This window comes from Onthophagus taurus, chromosome 1 (assembly GCF_036711975.1).
Source record: "Onthophagus taurus isolate NC chromosome 1, IU_Otau_3.0, whole genome shotgun sequence".
Lineage (NCBI taxonomy): Eukaryota > Metazoa > Arthropoda > Insecta > Coleoptera > Scarabaeidae > Onthophagus > Onthophagus taurus.
The window spans coordinates 37,895,645-37,914,028 of NC_091966.1; the positions used below are offsets into that span (position 1 = coordinate 37,895,645).

The window sequence follows — 18,384 nt, forward strand, 5'->3', positions numbered from 1 at the left end:
TAATCGATGAATACAAACTTTGAATCAACATCAATATCACCGGATATACTCAATAATGTATTAATAGAAAAACAATAAATCTTTAGAAATGAGTTGGGTTGGTTTAAACTTTGATATTTTATGAATTCGAGGCACGACAATGGCGTTCGTCCTCGAATCGTGAATTCCAATTTATGCTCATCAGTTGTCCATAACCTTGAGCAAGACGAATTTACGACGAAAAGGTGCACAAAGTTGACTTAATTCCTGAAACGATTAAAAAATTCCCCCAACATTGAAACAAGTATAATCGTAACGATCTTAATCGTGGCAAAGTCAAGTTCAGGGCGATCACCGCGCCGTGTCGATGCGCATAGATAATAAATTTAAAATACACGAGGCCTCCATTTCGTTATCTACACTAACTAGCCCCCATCGCACTGAGAAATTGCTATTACGGCCCCCATTAATGGGCCCGCGAGTTGTGCTCCGCGCGTTTGTTTCCTAGAACGAGTCGGTCCGCCCCCGCCGCACTATCCCCCCAAGTAACTCCCTCGGCCCCCCGCGGGGCTACTCTGATCACGATCGAGGACTCTTCGCGCATTTTGCCACGGCATCCGTGAACGCGGCCTATTGTAGTCTGCGCGATGACCCGTAACGCACGCCCAGGTCAAGGGTTACTGTCACAGGGGTCCACCTTACGACACCCAATACTCCTCCCAATACCTTATAATATAACCCCAACAAATCTATTCTCACAATTCTCATTTAATAGAAAGGAAAGTTATTGGGTTCGTCGCCTCATTCACTGTTGGTATCTTTCTTCTTGGGTTATTAAATTAATAAAAAACAAAAAAATAATCAAAATTAAAAGAGATTTTAATAGTTAAGTTTAAGATATTTCGAGCTCATAAATATCTTGATAAATGATTCAATCATGATTAATTTGACATAAAAAATCCTTAAATGTTCCAGATACACATGAGATCAGATTCAAGACTTAACCGTGGGTTACCTTTGAATTTTTCATAAGCTACGATTTCAAAACGATGAGTAAGACATCGTTATTACATAATCTAGAAATAGCGGCGGAACAACAATAATCACACGAACGACGTTTTAATTAATTAATTTAATGATTTAAATCCTCTACACACGAAGATTAAGCTTGTTGTAGATTCTTTATTAACGTCGTGTTGGACAAAGAAATAAACAAATCTTCTACTGCCACCGCTTTTTAAATAAATGGTATAAAAAAACCTTTCACAGTATACGGAGGACCAGGCTTGAGTATAATTTAAGACAAATTGAAATCCCCCCAAAAATTAGCACAAATAGTAATGATGACAATGAAGGGCTCCAGAGCTGAAGTATCGGTGCAACGAGGAATATTCGATGATTTTGAGATACGGAATGGTGTGAGACAGGGAGATGCTCTAATGTTGGGTAAGATTACCCTACACTCTGCCTTTGGTGGCCTCGAAAACAGAAGCAGCATAATAACAAAGTCATTTCAAATATGCCCCTATGCGGAAGATGTATTGAAATTGGCCAGAAGCTATGAGAAGCTTGTGGAAATTTTTACTGGAATTGAAAGAGCAGCCAAAGATGAAGGCCTGTGTATAAATGAAGGATAGAGTAAATACATGAAGATAACACGAAGTGAATAGAGGGAAAGACCTGAAACTATAACATCGGTGTAATCTTTACAAGTGACAATAATATAACGGTAAGAATACAAGACAGAACAGATGTTATTATGTGCACATGAGAATTTTCAAATCAAAGGACATATCTAGAGGGGGCATGCTGAGGATGTATAAGACCTTGGTCAGACTAGTTTTAACTTACGGAGCGGAATCCTGAAATCTGACGGAAGCGAACAAAAGGGCACTTCGGGTCTATGAGAGAAAGATACTCCGTAGAATATTTGGACCAGTGATAGAAGCTGATGGCATACGGAGAAGAATAAATTTTGAACTCAGAGATTTGATGGGAAGCGAAGACGTCATACGGTTTGTAAGGTCACAAAGATTGGATACATTATCAGAGTACCCAAAGAAAAGGCTGCGAGCATAGCTTTAAGAGCAAACATGCAAGCACAGGAAGTAGGGGCACGAGATGGAAAGATAGAGTGGATGGTGACGCCATGGTTTTGAGGATCGGACATTGGAAAAGGATACTGGAGGAAGCCAAGGCCAACCCCGGGCTGTAGCGCTAAAAGGAGAAGGTATAGGAAATACAAAATGGAATATTCCATTAATTAAGAGTTTGTTGTATGCAAATGACAACATCACAAATCTTAAGAAATGTATGGGTTATAACAAGTATTCTTGAGTACGTCTACTTCTATTGCACGTGGTGAAATAAAGTGTATAACATAGTGTAGATACTAGTGCAGCATCTTATGAATCCTGACCACAGAGGATTAACAATTTTTATCTCCCAACAAAATTCAGAAGACATTTTGCAAGTTCCAATGAATCCTTTTTTCAAGATGTTTTGCTACAGTTATTTTGTTTGTCGATAACCTTTTGCCAGAAATCTTTCTAGGTCTTCTACGCAGTGGGATTTGGAGCTGAATTAAAGGAGAACAAATGTTGCCTAAAGGAATATCTGGCTGCTGCAAATATGATTTTAAAAATACTAGTGATTTTGATGTACTAAGTATACACGAATCGACGAAGACTTTATCTCCAACCTTCAGAGATATTATTTTGCGAGTATCACTATATATTTTTGACGATCCTCCTCTTTCTTATTGGTGTTTCGAGCATCTTGTAGAATCTTTAATAATCGTTATAAAGAAGGAAGTATTTTTAGAATCAGCTTTTCTAAGTTTATCATAGTTGGAAAATCGTGCTGAGTATTATCAGAACTTTACAACTTTCCACCGTATGTAAGGAAGGCTGGTATGTATTGATTTTTCCTTTTGCATATTTCATAGCAAATCAAATTACAGATAAATGCTTAATACAAATACATCATATTTTAATTATGCCTTTAGCTTCTAATGAGTGTTTATTACTTAGGTTCGGATAAGTTTAAAGCTAATCAGCAAGAGTCCAACCACGTACCTACTGTCGACAAATGGCTAATGACTAAAAGTATCTGCGGGGAAAATGTGTTGGGCCAAGAATATGTTCGAAACCCCATAACATAATAACATAATGGTATCGTACCAGCACTATTCCAATGAGAGAGCTAATACTACAGCTATAGAGGTATTAACTCCAGAAAGGTAAACCAGGTACGCCAGAATACTTATTTCCAAAGTCTTTTCAACCAATTAGATTCACACTTTTTATTAAAATTAATATGTTCACATCCAGAGCAAATCCACACATTACACATTAGGTAAAGGGTTGTTTAAAGCGGCTGCTTGTAGGTAAGGATGAGTACACTGCTCCTTGGCAGTTTGCTGTAATATTATCATTACATTACATGACATAAATTATATATCGTGTAGGCGGACCAACCAATCTTGCACCGCGACCTTAAAGGTCTATTGTACCGCGATTTGCCTATTGCTCTTAACGAACCTTAATGTCTTGCTCTGTGAAAAGTCATTCAGATCCTCGTCCTCCGCACATAGTCGGCATTCAACATCGTTGGCTAGATCCAACAAGTTGAGGTGTGTCTTTAATCGGCAGTGCCCAGTAAAGACACCCAGTAGAACCTTAATGCTGCTACAAGCATGTCCTAAAATGTTCCCTGGTTTAACAGTGACGATATTAATAAACAACTTAGCTTGTCTCATTCCAGGAGAACTAGTCCACAGTAGGTGAAGTCTCTCTTCAGCCCACAGTCCAAACCTATGTTTGGCCATCGCAAATGTTATACCAACTGCTGTCTCTGGCCTCACAAACGCTTTAGCGCTGCCCTCTCGTGCTAGCTCATCTGCCGCATCATTTCCAGCAACCTCAGAGTGACCTGATCTGGAAACCATGGGTTCCAGATCAGTGAAACTATGTTATCAAAACTCATTGTGTTTAAAGTTCTTTTACAGTCATTAACCAGAGCCGACATCGTTTTCAAGGCCTGCAACGGCTGGACAGCGACTCAAGGATTTTAGCACCCATATCAATAGTAAATACTTCCGCCTGAAATACAGTGCAGCACGTACGGGCAGTAAGTACACTCCTGCCCCGACCCTTCCGGCCTTTTGATCCATCTGGTATCGAGTATTAATCACTGGTAGTGATCCGGTCAAATCTGGCAGCATTGATAGCACAATATCAGTGCTTATAGTATCTTCCGCAACCCATAGGTAGGACATGTCGGAGCAGTTTTGAGCATATTGCTTAAACCTGTAAATGGTAGTTCAGCCCCTTTCTCTATATGCAAATGCAAAGGAAATAGATCAAGCAGAACATCCATTGCTACAGTTGGCGTTGTGCTTATCGCACCAGAAATTGTCAATCCACCTATGTGATATTATCAAATTTACTACCTTTAGATTGTGCAATGTGCCACTACAAGTCTTAATGTAACAATTCTTGTGAGGCCATTATGAAGGATTTGAGGAAGTTCCAGTGTGAGAAAGTTTTTGAACGTCTTCGAGACATCGAATTGATGTTAAAGTTCATCGAATTAAAGTTTATTTAATAATAAGAAAAAATAAAATATTTTGGTGATTTAAACATTCTTTGAATAACCTGTTTTTGATACAAACTTAATTCAGATTCAGATGTAACCGGATATGACACAAAGTTTTTAATTGATAAAAAGTCCAAGAGGATGTGTAAAGTCTCTAACATCTTTTCATTTTGATAAACCGCTATGAATACTTTCAAGTGTCCTGTGCGGCCCGAGGCAATTCATTATCCGCTTGATCTCGGCCCGGTAGCTGAAAAATCCCGTTCATTTCAGATTTTATCCGAGTAGCAATGCGGAATCGCCGCCAGAGAACGTAGCTAGTAGTAGTGTCGGATGCATTCTACCGATCGCGAATTTTAATAGAAACACCAGCAACGTTACGGCGCGAAAGGGGAACCTCCTCCGGCGTCTGGGGCACGTTATAAATTAGCCGTCATTGTACGTAGACGCGCGCGGACATTTGTTTCCGACATCTGAACGCGAGGTACGTGGAGTTGTTTGTCAGAGGAGACCTCGAAAGACTCGACAACGACAATGACGCCGCCAACAGCGTTTCTCTCTATGTTCACGTTTCGTATATTAGGGAGTCGCTCCTAGTTCCATTCGGTTTCTTATCTAGCAATAATTACGGCTTTTATAAAAGAAAAATTCGGTCGAGTACCGTTTCACGTAGTACCTAGTTGCTTTCTCCACCTGCCGCAACCAGATTTATCGGTATATTCAATTTCGTTGCTTGCTCCAACCGCTTTGAAACGGTACGCGTCAATAATCACAGTCATTACGGGTAATAGCCGGCACGGCGGCGTTCCGCCCACGAATGTATATCAACAAATTGAAACGTGTCATTCGGAGAATGGGTGAGAATCGGGCTCGGTTCAGCTGCTTCCTGTGGCGACGTGGGATCTATTACTATGTATTCAACGAATACCAATGAACATACAAAAACTCACTCATAAATATAAAAAATAAATGAAATCCAATTAATAATCTTATTAACCATAAGAAATTATTATAAATGTCCGACCACTTACGTTTTAATTAAGCCGCACCAATTAGTTTAAGTTTGATTATCTCCAATTGTACATGATAAATTTTCTACATAAGAACCCAATGAGCGATCATTGTGAGTGGGAATAGTAACCGGATAAGAAAAATGTCTTACATCCGGTGGTGTCGATTCCCACGGCAACGTTACTGAAACCACTACCATCGTCGGTCGGTGTGGTGCACCAGACCTGAAAAATAGCGAAGCAACTGCAACAGAAGCAGGCGGCAGCAACAACAATAACGCTGCGAGCAAAAGCAAAACTTGCACAAGAAGGCTTCTATTATTCTCCGCGGACCCCTGTACCGAGAGGAATGTCACCAAGGAAGTTGGCAGTACAAAAGGGACGGGAAGAATGATGACACAAAAAGGGAGGAATAGTCCTGCATAATTCTGTTTACACATAAAAATCAACCAACTAGCTATTTTTAGCGGCGATCCGCTATTTGCGGAAGACGTTTAATTCTGAAAATAGATACGCAAACTGGGGCATAACTGGGCGAGGTGTCACTTAGAATCTTGTGAGTTGTTATTTTTTATTTTCGAACTATGTCCCAAATTTGCTATTTTAAACCGATATGCAATGTGTAATTTTCATAATCTAAAAGGAGCTGAATATGAATTATTAAAATGAGAGTACAGAGTGTCCTTGTGTAAAATGTGGAGTAATGACAATCTAAGCACATTTAAAACACTTGCGCGCTTCCAAATTGAAAGATTCCGATCGACAAGAATAGACTGATTTACACTCTCTGCATTTTGTTCCGTTCTCGATGACGTTACTCGTCCTCAAACTTTTTGACTCATTTCAGAATGAGATGAAATCACAATTGCTCCAGAGTTTCTTCGCGCTACCCTTTCCTATCCGCTTTCAGACACCCTTTAATACCTTGGTCTAGTGGCTGCATTAAAGAAATTATAATTGGTGGCAAAAATACAATTTGAACGTTTTGGTATTCTATGACAGCATGACTGGAAACGTTGTCGAGAATCAAAAGAATTCGAGACTTTTCAAATTCATAAATCGTCTGGTATTTATACCCTTTATTACACATGGCTTTGGAGCTCGATTCACCATCAATGGTTTCAGAATTCTTTTGCTAGCTTAAAACTACCAGTAATTTTCGGCGATTCGGCTAGATTTGTTTTTCTTGGCATCAGTTACCAGAAGAGAAAACTTTCATCTGCATTCCATACCTTGACAGCAAGTTCTCGGTGGGATGCTTTTGCCCCCTGTTTTATATATCGATGCAGTTTCGCCTTTACTTTTTATATTACGAAAAGCATGTTATGTAATAAAACCTGTCATGCAACCTGTATTTGCAGAAAATTTAATCACTGTGTTTGGTTGATTGAGAGATGAGATACTTAGCCTTCTTTCTTGAATTTGTACAAAAAGCTGTAGTGCTGTTTGCTTGATAGTATTTCTATCTTTTGACATCGTTTTATGTGTCATATCTTACAAATATATTAGCAGAGCCATTTTTCTTGACATTATCTTTTGTGTATGATGATGATGATCCTAATTGCAGCTTAATTTCTTTTGCTTCTTATGGTAGTTGCATATTTTTATTCCATTGTGCATAGAAATGAGTAAAGCATAGTGTTTACTTAGGTTAACCTCGTTTAAACGCGCAGTATTGAATTAATAACACAACTCTACAACAAGAAAAATTTTTTTTGTTGCCCTGGATATCTTTGCAAGTTTTTATGTTTCCAAGTGCCCAGGTTACAAATATATTCATGAAAGTACCGAATGTGCTCTTGTTTTTTTTATGATTTTTACATATCTTATATTTTGAACTATTATCGGCTTATTAGTAATAAAATTTATTTTCCAAGTCATGATTAGGTTTCTGCGCAACTTTTTCGCACACACATCACGTGATCACCACTCTCAGACCCATTGCTCCGCAGAACAGGTGAGATCTCAGTTATTTGAGTTGTTGGTATTGGAGTTGAGTCGTTGGTGAGCAGAGACAAAATCATACTTCCACCATTACATATTAAGTTGCGAATGATAAAGCAATTTGTAAAAGCGTTAGACAAAGAAGGAGATTGTTTTAATTACATTTGTAGAAAATTTCCGATGCTTAGTGTGGAAAAGTTGAAAGGTGGAATATTTGATGGCCTCAAATTAATTGACTAAATTAAAAATTTAATTAACACAAGACCTACAACTAAAAAGCTTTTAGTTCTAGTTTTAATTGTTATTCAGCGCTAGATTGTAATATATTTGTATTAAACTAAAACTAGAAATAAGAAATTATTGCAAGCCCATTATCAAAGAATTTTTTTTATTCAACCTATCATGTTTTACATATCATTTTAAAGAGGGACATTTCAGCTTTAATTTGATACCAAAGCCATTTCTTAATATTCATAAATAACCCTTCCACGATTTTTTTAAATTTCGGTTGCATTTCGACATTTTTAGATTAATTCGAAATCGTAACATAAATGCAAGTTTTTATCAAAAAAATTATAATTTAACCTACCATGTATCATATATCATTTTAAAAAGGAACGTTTCAGCTTCAATTTGTTATCAGAACCACCTCTTAATATCCATAAATAACTCTTCCACGATTTTTTAAAAGTTGTTTTTTTTGACGTTTTGAGGTTAAGTTGACAACATAAAATTGCAAGCCCTTTATCAAAGAATTTTTATAATTCAACCTATCATGTTTCATATATCATTTTAAAGAGGAAGGTTTCAGCTTCAATTTGCTATCAGAATCACTTCTTAATTCCCATAAATAACCCTTCGACGATTTTTTAAAACTCGACCTTTTTGACGTTTTGAGGTTAAGTTGGCAACATAAAATTGCAAGCCCTTTATCAAAGAATTTTTATAATTCAACCTATCATGTGTCATATACCATTTTAAAGAGGAGCATTTCAGCTTTAATTTGATACCAAAACCATTTCGTAATATTCATAAATAACCCTACCACGATTTTTTTAAATTTCGATTGCATTTCGACATTTTTAGATTAACTTGAAATCTTAACATAAATGCAAGTTTTTATCAAAAAATTTGTAATTTAACCTACCATGTATCATATATCATTTTAAAAAGGAACGTTTCAGCTTCAATTTGTTATCAGAACCACTTCTTAATATCCATAAATAACTCTTCCACGATTTTTTAAAAGTTGGCTTTTTTGACGTTTTGAGGTTAAGTTGACAACATAAAATTGCAAGCCCTTTATCAAAGAATTTTTATAATTCAACCTATCATGTTTCATATATCATTTTAAAGAGAAAGGTTTCAGCTTCAATTTGCTATCAGAATCACTTCTTAATTCCCATAAATAACCCTTCGACGATTTTTTAAAACTCTACTTTTTTGACGTTTTGAGGTTAAGTTGACAACATAAAATTGCAAGCTCTTTATCAAAGAATGTTTATAATTCAAGCTATCATGTGACATATACCATTTAAAAGAGGGACATTTCAGCTTTAATTTGATACCAAAACCATTTCTTAATATTCATAAATAACCCTTCCACGATATTTTTTAATTTCAAGGCAATTGATGAAAGACACAGATTTTATTAAAGTTATGACTGTTCGGGAATATAAAGCTTGGAAAAGTTTTGTGTTGGTAGTCGACAATTTCCTAAGTAACCATAAAGCACCAAATTATGAAGAGATTGTACAAAATATGCTGACAAACTTTCAGACTTTAGTAGCAAATATGAGTATCAAGAGTTAGACTATCTCCTAAATTTCCGGATAATTTAGGAAATTATAGTGAGGAACAGGGAGAGGGGTTCCACCGGGATCTAAAAGTGATGGAGGAAAGTTATCAGGATATCAGGGTCGATGGGATAGTCACATGATGGCGGATTACTGCTGGTCTTTAAAAAGAGATTGTTTCCTGAAAAATTATAAAAGAAAAGCTCATAAAAGGTATTTTATGGAAATATAACATATGTTTTCGACATTTTCCTCTCAATTTACTTCGATGTATCCTAATGTTTCAAAACAAAACTAACATTATAAATATATCTGCTATTTTGTTTCTTGTTTTCCGATTTTTGTAATGTAAAATGAAAATAAAGATTTAAAAAAACGAGAGCAAATCTTACAAAATCATTGATAGTTTCATGAATTGTGAGCATAAATATATCCAAAATCAATCTTATATCTAGGGCAACAAAACCACTCTAGACCAGTGTAATCAGATATGAAAAAGCTAGCCATAATAAATTTATAATATACACAAATTTCAATTAGATTTTTTTCATTGTAAAATACAAATATGTACTTCGTTCATTGTAGCGCCTCGACTGCAAGTGACTTCGGCATTATGCTCTTGTTGGTTGCGATATATTTCAGCCGAGGCACTATTTGTCTATTTTATCTTCAGAAGCGGTCATTGTAGCGCCTCGCCCGCGAGCGACCTTGGCTTATGTTGTTACCTATTACGTATTTTAGGCGAGGTTGCTTACTGTCGAGGTGCTGTTTCTTTCGCTCTCTATCATCAAAAGTCTTCATCGCAGCGCCTCATCCGCGAGCGACCTCGGCTTATGGTTTTTCTGTTACCAGATTGCTACAATTACAACTATTAAAGATAGGGAACAAACGAGGTTGGGCCTCGACCGTAAGCGACCTCGGCTTATGTTCTTGTTGGTTGCAATATATCTCCACTGAGGTCGCTTGCGGCTGAGGCACTGTTGCTCTATTTTAACTTCAAAAGTGTTTATTGTAGCGCCTCGCCCGCAAGCGACCTCGGCTTATAGTTTTTCTGTTACCAGATTGCTACAATTACAACTATTAAGATAGGGGATAAGCGAGGTTGTGCCTCATCACCAAGCGACCTGGGCTTATGTTCTTGCTGGTTGTGATACATTTTACTTGAGGAGCTATTTTTTTCGCTCTTTATATTCAAAAGAGTTGTGGGGGTTCCCCGTTGTATATGTATATATAGTGTGAAATCAAAATGAATCATGTAAAAAAAGAATCTTTTATGTGTTGAGAAGAATTATTAATAAAAAAATGCTCTAGAAATACGAGACGTGAACACCTCTGAAATTCTCGCCGCAGTGTCAGCTTCTCGATGAATATCAACGGCAGCTTTCTAAGAATATGAGATGCACCGATAGAGAAATCTCGTACGTAAAATCTACCTTCGATGTCTGTGGCGAGCTGTCCGCGGAATATAAACATCGGACAAAACGTCGATCGAACAAGTATCGCATTACAATAGTCAAGGTATCGGACACTAAGATCTAAGAATCCGACAGCCATCGAACAAGTTATGTGCGGTATCTAAAAGATTGGCGGCAGCGTTAGTACATAAACAAATGCTTTTAATGTTGAGAAACATCGAAAAAGCAGATTTTTTTCTATTCATTTAAATAATAGGTTGACTAAGATCGGCACACCTTTTATTGGTGAACCAAAATTTCATCAGTACATGATTTTGTTCAATGTAGGGTAAATTTACCGCAACACCCTGTTCTAGTTTCTCTGCGTAATCGATACGACTCCGTGAACTTTCATGTAAATTGCATTATGCGGCAGTATTCAAATAAAGTTACGACAGATAAGTCGATTTTGGGTGCTTATTACTCAAGCGTAAAGTTATTGAAAAGCTGCTCTAGATTTTTGTTTCTTAATCGTCTCTTTAGAAATATAAACGCGTGTCGCATCATAAAATTTACAGCTGCACACCGTTAAAGTTTTACCACCCGGCTTAAAGTCACAAGTCCGACGAACATAAATTAACGCCGAGGCATTTAACAATAATAATAACGTGAGAGAATCCTGAACTTGAACTCCATTCTTCCGCCGAAGGAAGTCGCTTCCATAAATTACTTCCACCACAGTGGAACTTTGCACAAAGGAGTGTTTTGTTATTCTAATTAATGTTCTGATTAAGTACCTACATGGGAACTCCTCAAGTTAGGTTGGGCCTTGTTGTATTCATCTCTCATTATTAAAGGAAAATGTTTAATAGAGTTAAATTAGATTTTAATAACCGGCCGTAATTCAGTATTCTTTTTAATAATAACTACTCCCCGAGTGCCTAATTGGACCGGATCTCTGCGATTTTCAGAATAAAAAGATAGAGTCACGTACAATATGGCTTCGTTACGATATTTTATTGAAGGGGTCCGTAGTTATTACATAGAAGGTCTGCGTTTAATAAGACCGAGCAGCGACAATATCGTCTCTGAAAATGCGAGCTGGGCCCGTTAATCGAGATACAAATACAAAACATAAAATTTAACGAGCCGCTACGGGCACTAAGTGCCGCGGCCTTCGTTCTCGAACAAAAATTAGAACAATGGCGGATCGCTGTTACGGCCGAACAAAACTACAGAAAAAAAACTCGCTCAATGCAAGCCCAACGTCGTTTTCTGCGAGGCGAACGTGGCGTCGCGTCGCCAGATTCATTCGTTTTTCTTACATTTCGTTTTTCTGTTTGTGTATGAATATTTATATCGACTATAAAAGTTTAAACGGAGATCTGTTTAAGATCGTAATTATGCCTACTTTTATTTTTAATTTCTTGTGTATGTAGAAGGATCTGTAAATCTTTGCGTTTAATGCAATAATTTCATGTTAGATGAAATTGATATAAAGTTATCGTGTATAGATCGCACCGATTAGTGTCTTTTACTCCGTAGGATCGTCAGAACGCGTCTGAATCCGACGTTTTGCTAATCCGCGGTCCGATTAATTAACCTGAATGTGCAGGATCCGTATCGGGCGTGTATCAGTCTTGTTCTCTCTCTTCCTCTTCTCTGTTTATCTATTCACGGTGCCGAGGACTGGCTCGAACCTGCACACAGATATATCGTCGTTCTTCGCGGCTTTCTCACGTAGGTACCGCCGTTGCCTATCTGCATTTAGCGCGTCTTGCCGTTTTATCCGGGCGACGATCGTTAGAAAACGGAGACAAGTGCCCCGGCACTGCCAAACCGGTCGCCGTCTGTCTAGTTACAAATTGACAGTTGTAACAATGCTATCGGCGACGGCGACTATTACTTGATGACCGGACGTATATAGCCACGGCACGACTCCGAGGGCCGATAGATCGCAGATTCGATAAAAGAATTAAATCCAACCCGAAAAAGAAAAAATTAAAAACTTTTGATTCTCATCGTACATTTCAATACGTAAATACAGTATTCCGCAAAAGTTTCCTATTCTATTTTAAATTAACATTCCTTTTATCGAGAATACGAATAATTAACATTAATTTGCATGGATTAGACATTCGAAGGCTATAGAAAATTACCGTAACTATGCCATAAAAGTCGTTATGTCGATAGATTAAGTAGCCGGGATAGACGAAGAAAATGAAAAAACGATCGTTAGCATACAAACTGTTTCACGCGGGAGACCACAAAACCGAAAACACATAAACCATATTAAAGTAGTAATAGAAGGAAACCTTGAACAAACCGTTCACTCTCGTACCTATACAACTGAATTTAATTGTCTTCAACCAATTACGTAGGTTCGCCGACAGACAGTCGAAACGAAATTGGCAACAGAGGAGAGTATTATGCATTATGGTGCGGTAGTACAAAGATGTGGCAATCATCGTAAACACTTCGTGTCTATCATATTTTTTAGAAAGCATTAAGCAATTAATACAGTTGGAGTTACGTCCTAATTATGAGAAGACGATTTTATTACAACATTTAACACAATTATAACAGACTATGTCATTATTACTTTTTTTGATATATAATTAATTCAATCATAACACATAATCGTTACTCGTGATGTTTATAATGTTTCTTTGTTTGTTTTTTTATTAAAACGTTCATTTCACGAACTATTAGTAGCTAATTAATTGCAACGAAATGTATATTTATTGTCGATTGTTTTAGAGAACTGTAAAGAATGAGATTGTACAAAAATAATTATTGTATACTAATAGCAAAAAGTTTATCTTGGACCAGGATGAGAGTTAAAAATAAAACCACAACACTATGTTTTACACAAAAACAGCAGGAAATCGATTTTGGCTTTAAACGTATTCAGCTAGATACATAGGTACAAAGGAGGTGTTAACAATAAATCTTTTAACTTATTATTGAAAGCATAATAAATAGGACTAATAACATTTTAATGGTCCTATTTAAACGTTATAATACATACAAATAACACCATTCTATAACAACCTGGAAGTAAACTAGAAAGAAAGTATGTTGAAAGAAACAGTTACTTCTTTCAACTGACATTTTTTACTGACATTGGTGAAGAAAGTTTTTTTTTGAGGAACCCCTTCACCTAGAAGAACCATAATAAGTTACTTATTGATTCATGGAAGATGGACAAGGTAGCTAAACTGTCATGCAGAAAAAAAAGATGTTTACATACTCTGTATACATACTAAAAACAAGTTCGAAGAGATTCCCAGGCCGACGAAGATAATGTTTTGTGGATGCGATCAAAAACGATGTCTGTTCCATCGAGCCTCAATGCAACTATAATAAAGGAAAATTTAGCCCAGATCTACAAAAACTGGAAGGTACTTAATAATGCAACATCAAAATAACCATAAGTTAATGGTTGGAAATAATAAAACTTGCACGCTTACAGAATATGGAGATGACACAAAAAATAAGATAGGATCTGAAATGAGCTACAATGTGTATCTACACATCTATCGTCTATCTACTATCAACGTTGGCTTGATAGGTTATTGCTTGCAGTCAATGCGCTTCTACTACTATGACATTAATGTTAACACCTCAGTTGCAAGTGAGGTTGGTTTAATATAAGGAAAATATTTAAGTTTAGACGAAGTCGCTTAAATGTAATGTTCTCTTTGGCTTGATATGATATTGATATTTATAAGCTTCAAAAGTACGAACAATAGTCAGAAGACTGTGACTGACTATGTTGACTTAAATTAATATTGATTTAAAGATAATCGTAATGAAATAAAGGCCCCTAAACAGCTATAAGCTATAAGCAAATCATATGATAACACAGATCTGCATGGAACCAGTTATAGCCAGAATAAACAACTTAAATCACGGATAAAATTAAACAATGCGAGAAGGAATGCCCTTGGTAGACTGACTGAAGCTAACAGAATAACATCAACTGATATCGTTACGATTGCCACAAGAACGTTCTCTCCATAGATAAAGACTAGCAAGATAAAGATCCATGGTGTGAAATACAGCAGCTACTTAGTGGTTTATACAGGGTGATTTATAATATACGGAGCAGACTGAAAGGGTAGGTACTTGGGGTCAAACTGAAGCGATTTTCTTCTTAATGATGTTTTGATAAAAACATAATAGTTAATGTTAATTTTTTAAATAAGTTATCGCCCTTTTTTGAGATATTCAGTAAAGACAATTAAAATACTTGTTAAATGACATATCCGCTACTAGGTAACAAAATCAACTGGATTGGCAGCAATAAAAACATGGTATCAGCGGTTCTCAACAAACAAACGCCAGTTTTTGAGCGATTTAACAAATTTTTAAATAGCCGTAACTGCCATATTACAAAGATTTTATTATTGGTGCTAATTATGCATTGTTCAACTAACCCCGAAATATTCGCAGTTTTAATTTAAACGTCGGCCATTAATACAACTTTAACGTTCTATATCTTTGTGATTATTACTTATTATTGTAGTCAAAACATTATTAAGAAAATATTTTCAGTTTGGCCCTTAGTACTTACCCTTTTAATCTGCTCCGTATGTTATAAATCACCCTATATGTGCAAAAGAAGACAGAGCTAAGGAAAATAAGGAAAAAGGCCTAACCAACCCCGTGACAAGCACAATATGTATATTACTGGATATATAGCAAGTACTCAATTCCTCAAATGATAAATTCAAGCATCCTAAAATACAGAACGATAGGCGAAAAAGTATGTGACTCCTGGAATGACCAATTTCAAAAGATATGAACACTAGTTATAAGAGTATGCAAAAGATACCAAAAAGAGATCACCCAAACGGAAAGGCATAAGGCGTTTCATAAAGCATGCTGCATAAAGCTGCAGAGAAGCAAGGATGATTTTAAAGCGAGCATATGAATCAAAAAAATAAAATACTTAATACTTTAAGACTGAGGCGCTCTTTGAACAACTAAAATATATGCGAGGATGAACTAGTAGAATTTTACTTGAGAAGACTTAAAATACTGATGATAAAAAGTGTAATGAACCAAGTTCTAATTGCACTTCCAAGCGGGATGAATGGGAAAAGAAATGTCTTATGAATGGCAAAAATCAGCATGATATGATTTATCCATTTTTATTAATGAAGTTTTACATTAGCTGAAGTACATTGATGATGTGATCTCTGCTGTTACAGAAATTAACAGAAATCAGACTTAGGGTTTATTACAGAAGTTGAATAGTATTAATAAAATAATGAAAAACACATATTAATGCATCTAGTGCGGATATTGAAAAGACTATATAGGACAAAACTGTTCTTTTAAATCATGAATTTGATGTTGAATGTTTTATTTATTTACTTTTTGCAATAATCAACAATAATGGCCTCGTACACAATTCAAGAAAGAGTGTAAATGATTCTTATCCATACATCGGGCATAATGTTACAGGAAACTGGGGACAATTAGTTGTTTACTAAACTGGTTCAAGGAAATAGGTAGCACCCATGTAAAACGACTCAAGAATGTATGTTGAGATATAAGTATTAGTGTCCAAGATATTATCAAAAAACCATTTCAATCCATGTAGTATGCATTTTGTCAAAGAAATACGAACCACGTCTTGAAATGATGAAAATTTTTAAAAAAAACTTATGTTTTCACAAAAAATTCTTTAAGGAAATTTATTCATTAAACTCAATAATTAATTTCCCATTTTAATAGTATCAAGTTCGTGATTGGAAGTATTTCCTGTACCACTGACCAAGCGAACAACCGGAGGCGTTCGAATTTCATTAAACCAAGGAAACCGTATGTAGATTCAGTCGACGCGGCATCTTGTAAATATTCAAATAGGCTCAAGCCGGGAACGAACCTCAATGCACTTGAAAGAGAAAGCTTTCTACCTGTGCTCTTGCCACGCGGTGCATTGAACTTGGGCCATGCTATGAGGTAATTCAAGCTACGCTGCGGCTGATCGCCCCGAACGACCAACGAACGCCGGGTATCCGAAGCTTTTATTCGGCGGTAGCAACCCATTTTACCTGATACAGAGGGCTCAAGAGGATCTCCCGAACGAACGCGACGTTAATTATTATAATTTTATCCTTTTTTCATGCTGCCGGTTTCGACGCTGTCGGTCAGTCTAAATTTAAAATTATCCACAACGATAAGACGTGACTTGAATAGACATCGGCCAACGACTTGACATTGACCTAATTGCGATCGAATTGTGGGCCGGTTCTTTGTAAGTGTAAGTGTGTGTATAAACTCCACCCTCGTCGATTGTGTTTGCCGGCCTCATTATTAACTCACTGAAATCGATTCTAACTATATGAAGGCGTGACTAGAATTGAATTACAATGTTTGTATTTGATTGAGAAAAACTTCAAAAAATATATAGACAACTCTCTTAATTATTTCATTTAACGGTACAAAAATTGACTGTCTGTGACTGCGCCGAAACGTAAAAAAATAAAACTACAGTTACTCGAACGGATGTACATGTACGCTATTTCGCCTTAGCTTAGACAAGGTTAATTAAAAAGCTGAAATGGCAACATTCCTTCCCACCCATTCAGTGAGGCGACACTACGGCTACACAGAAATGCTTCACGTGTGCAGTTACCTCTAATGAACGAGCCGTGCTTTCGTTGTTATGAGCTCATTGTTTTGCTTCCCTATCCCAACATTTGCCTTGATCCACTAACATGCTTATACGGTTCTTCTTATACGTATGAGAGAAATGAAAATGAAGCCGTTTATTTTATTTAATCACTATAAAAATGTAATTTCGTTTGAAAATTTACATTCCCCTTAATGACTTCGAAATGACCTGTTAAATACTTTAACGACAAGCAATTAACATTATACGGTGTGTATATTTTCGATTTCCAAATCGTCTACTAAAAACACGTGTTCGACCATCACTCAAATCGTTCCGGTGCTCATCTGTCAGGATAAACGGATAATTGTGGGGTTTTAAAATCGTGACAAAATGAGTCACGCCGCGTTATTTTCGATCATTTCGGGTCACATGGAAAAAATGAAAACGAAACGTTTCGCTGTGTTGCCGAAAGATATTGCCGAAAAAATTTGGTACCGCCGCCACCGGGGCCATTTGCATCGAGTAATTGGAAAGGCCCCTTCTTGGAAAAGAGTCGACCGAAAGCGCTAATAATAATAACTCCCGAAGAACGTTTGTGTGGTCCACGCGAAACGTAATTTATGGTACAATCAAATCGGTGCCAAAATGATTTAGTGGTTTTTGTAGTACGGCGATCGCCCGGGATTGATAAATCCCTCAATTATCCGAATGGCAACGTATAATAAATCGGAAAATAAATGGGTTGATAGGGAATTTTGAATTCGACATTCCACGTCTTGCTCCTTCTTCGGCCGTACGATTATTTTCTCGGTCGAATAACTCTTCTAAACGATCCTGACGTAATTACGGTCATTAAAACAGGCGTTACATTCTATTAGCGTCCAATATCTATCGGGTATTGGCCATTTACACATTGCCTCAGTCAACAAACAAAACAAGATTCCGAGGCGGTGCGCAATGTTTAAGACCAGGTATACAAAGTAAATGGGCAAAGGATGAATCACCATTAACTGAGCTAAATTCATAAAAAT

The 18,384-nt window shown here is 36.7% G+C and overlaps 1 protein-coding gene across 2 annotated transcripts in view; it reads right to left on the reverse strand.

Annotated features, from left to right (window-relative positions):
- LOC111428850 (Formin homology 2 domain containing) overlaps positions 1-18,384 on the reverse strand; it is an 86,404-nt gene that overhangs the window by 58,130 nt on the left and 9,890 nt on the right. The gene's annotated exons all lie outside the window — the stretch shown is intronic.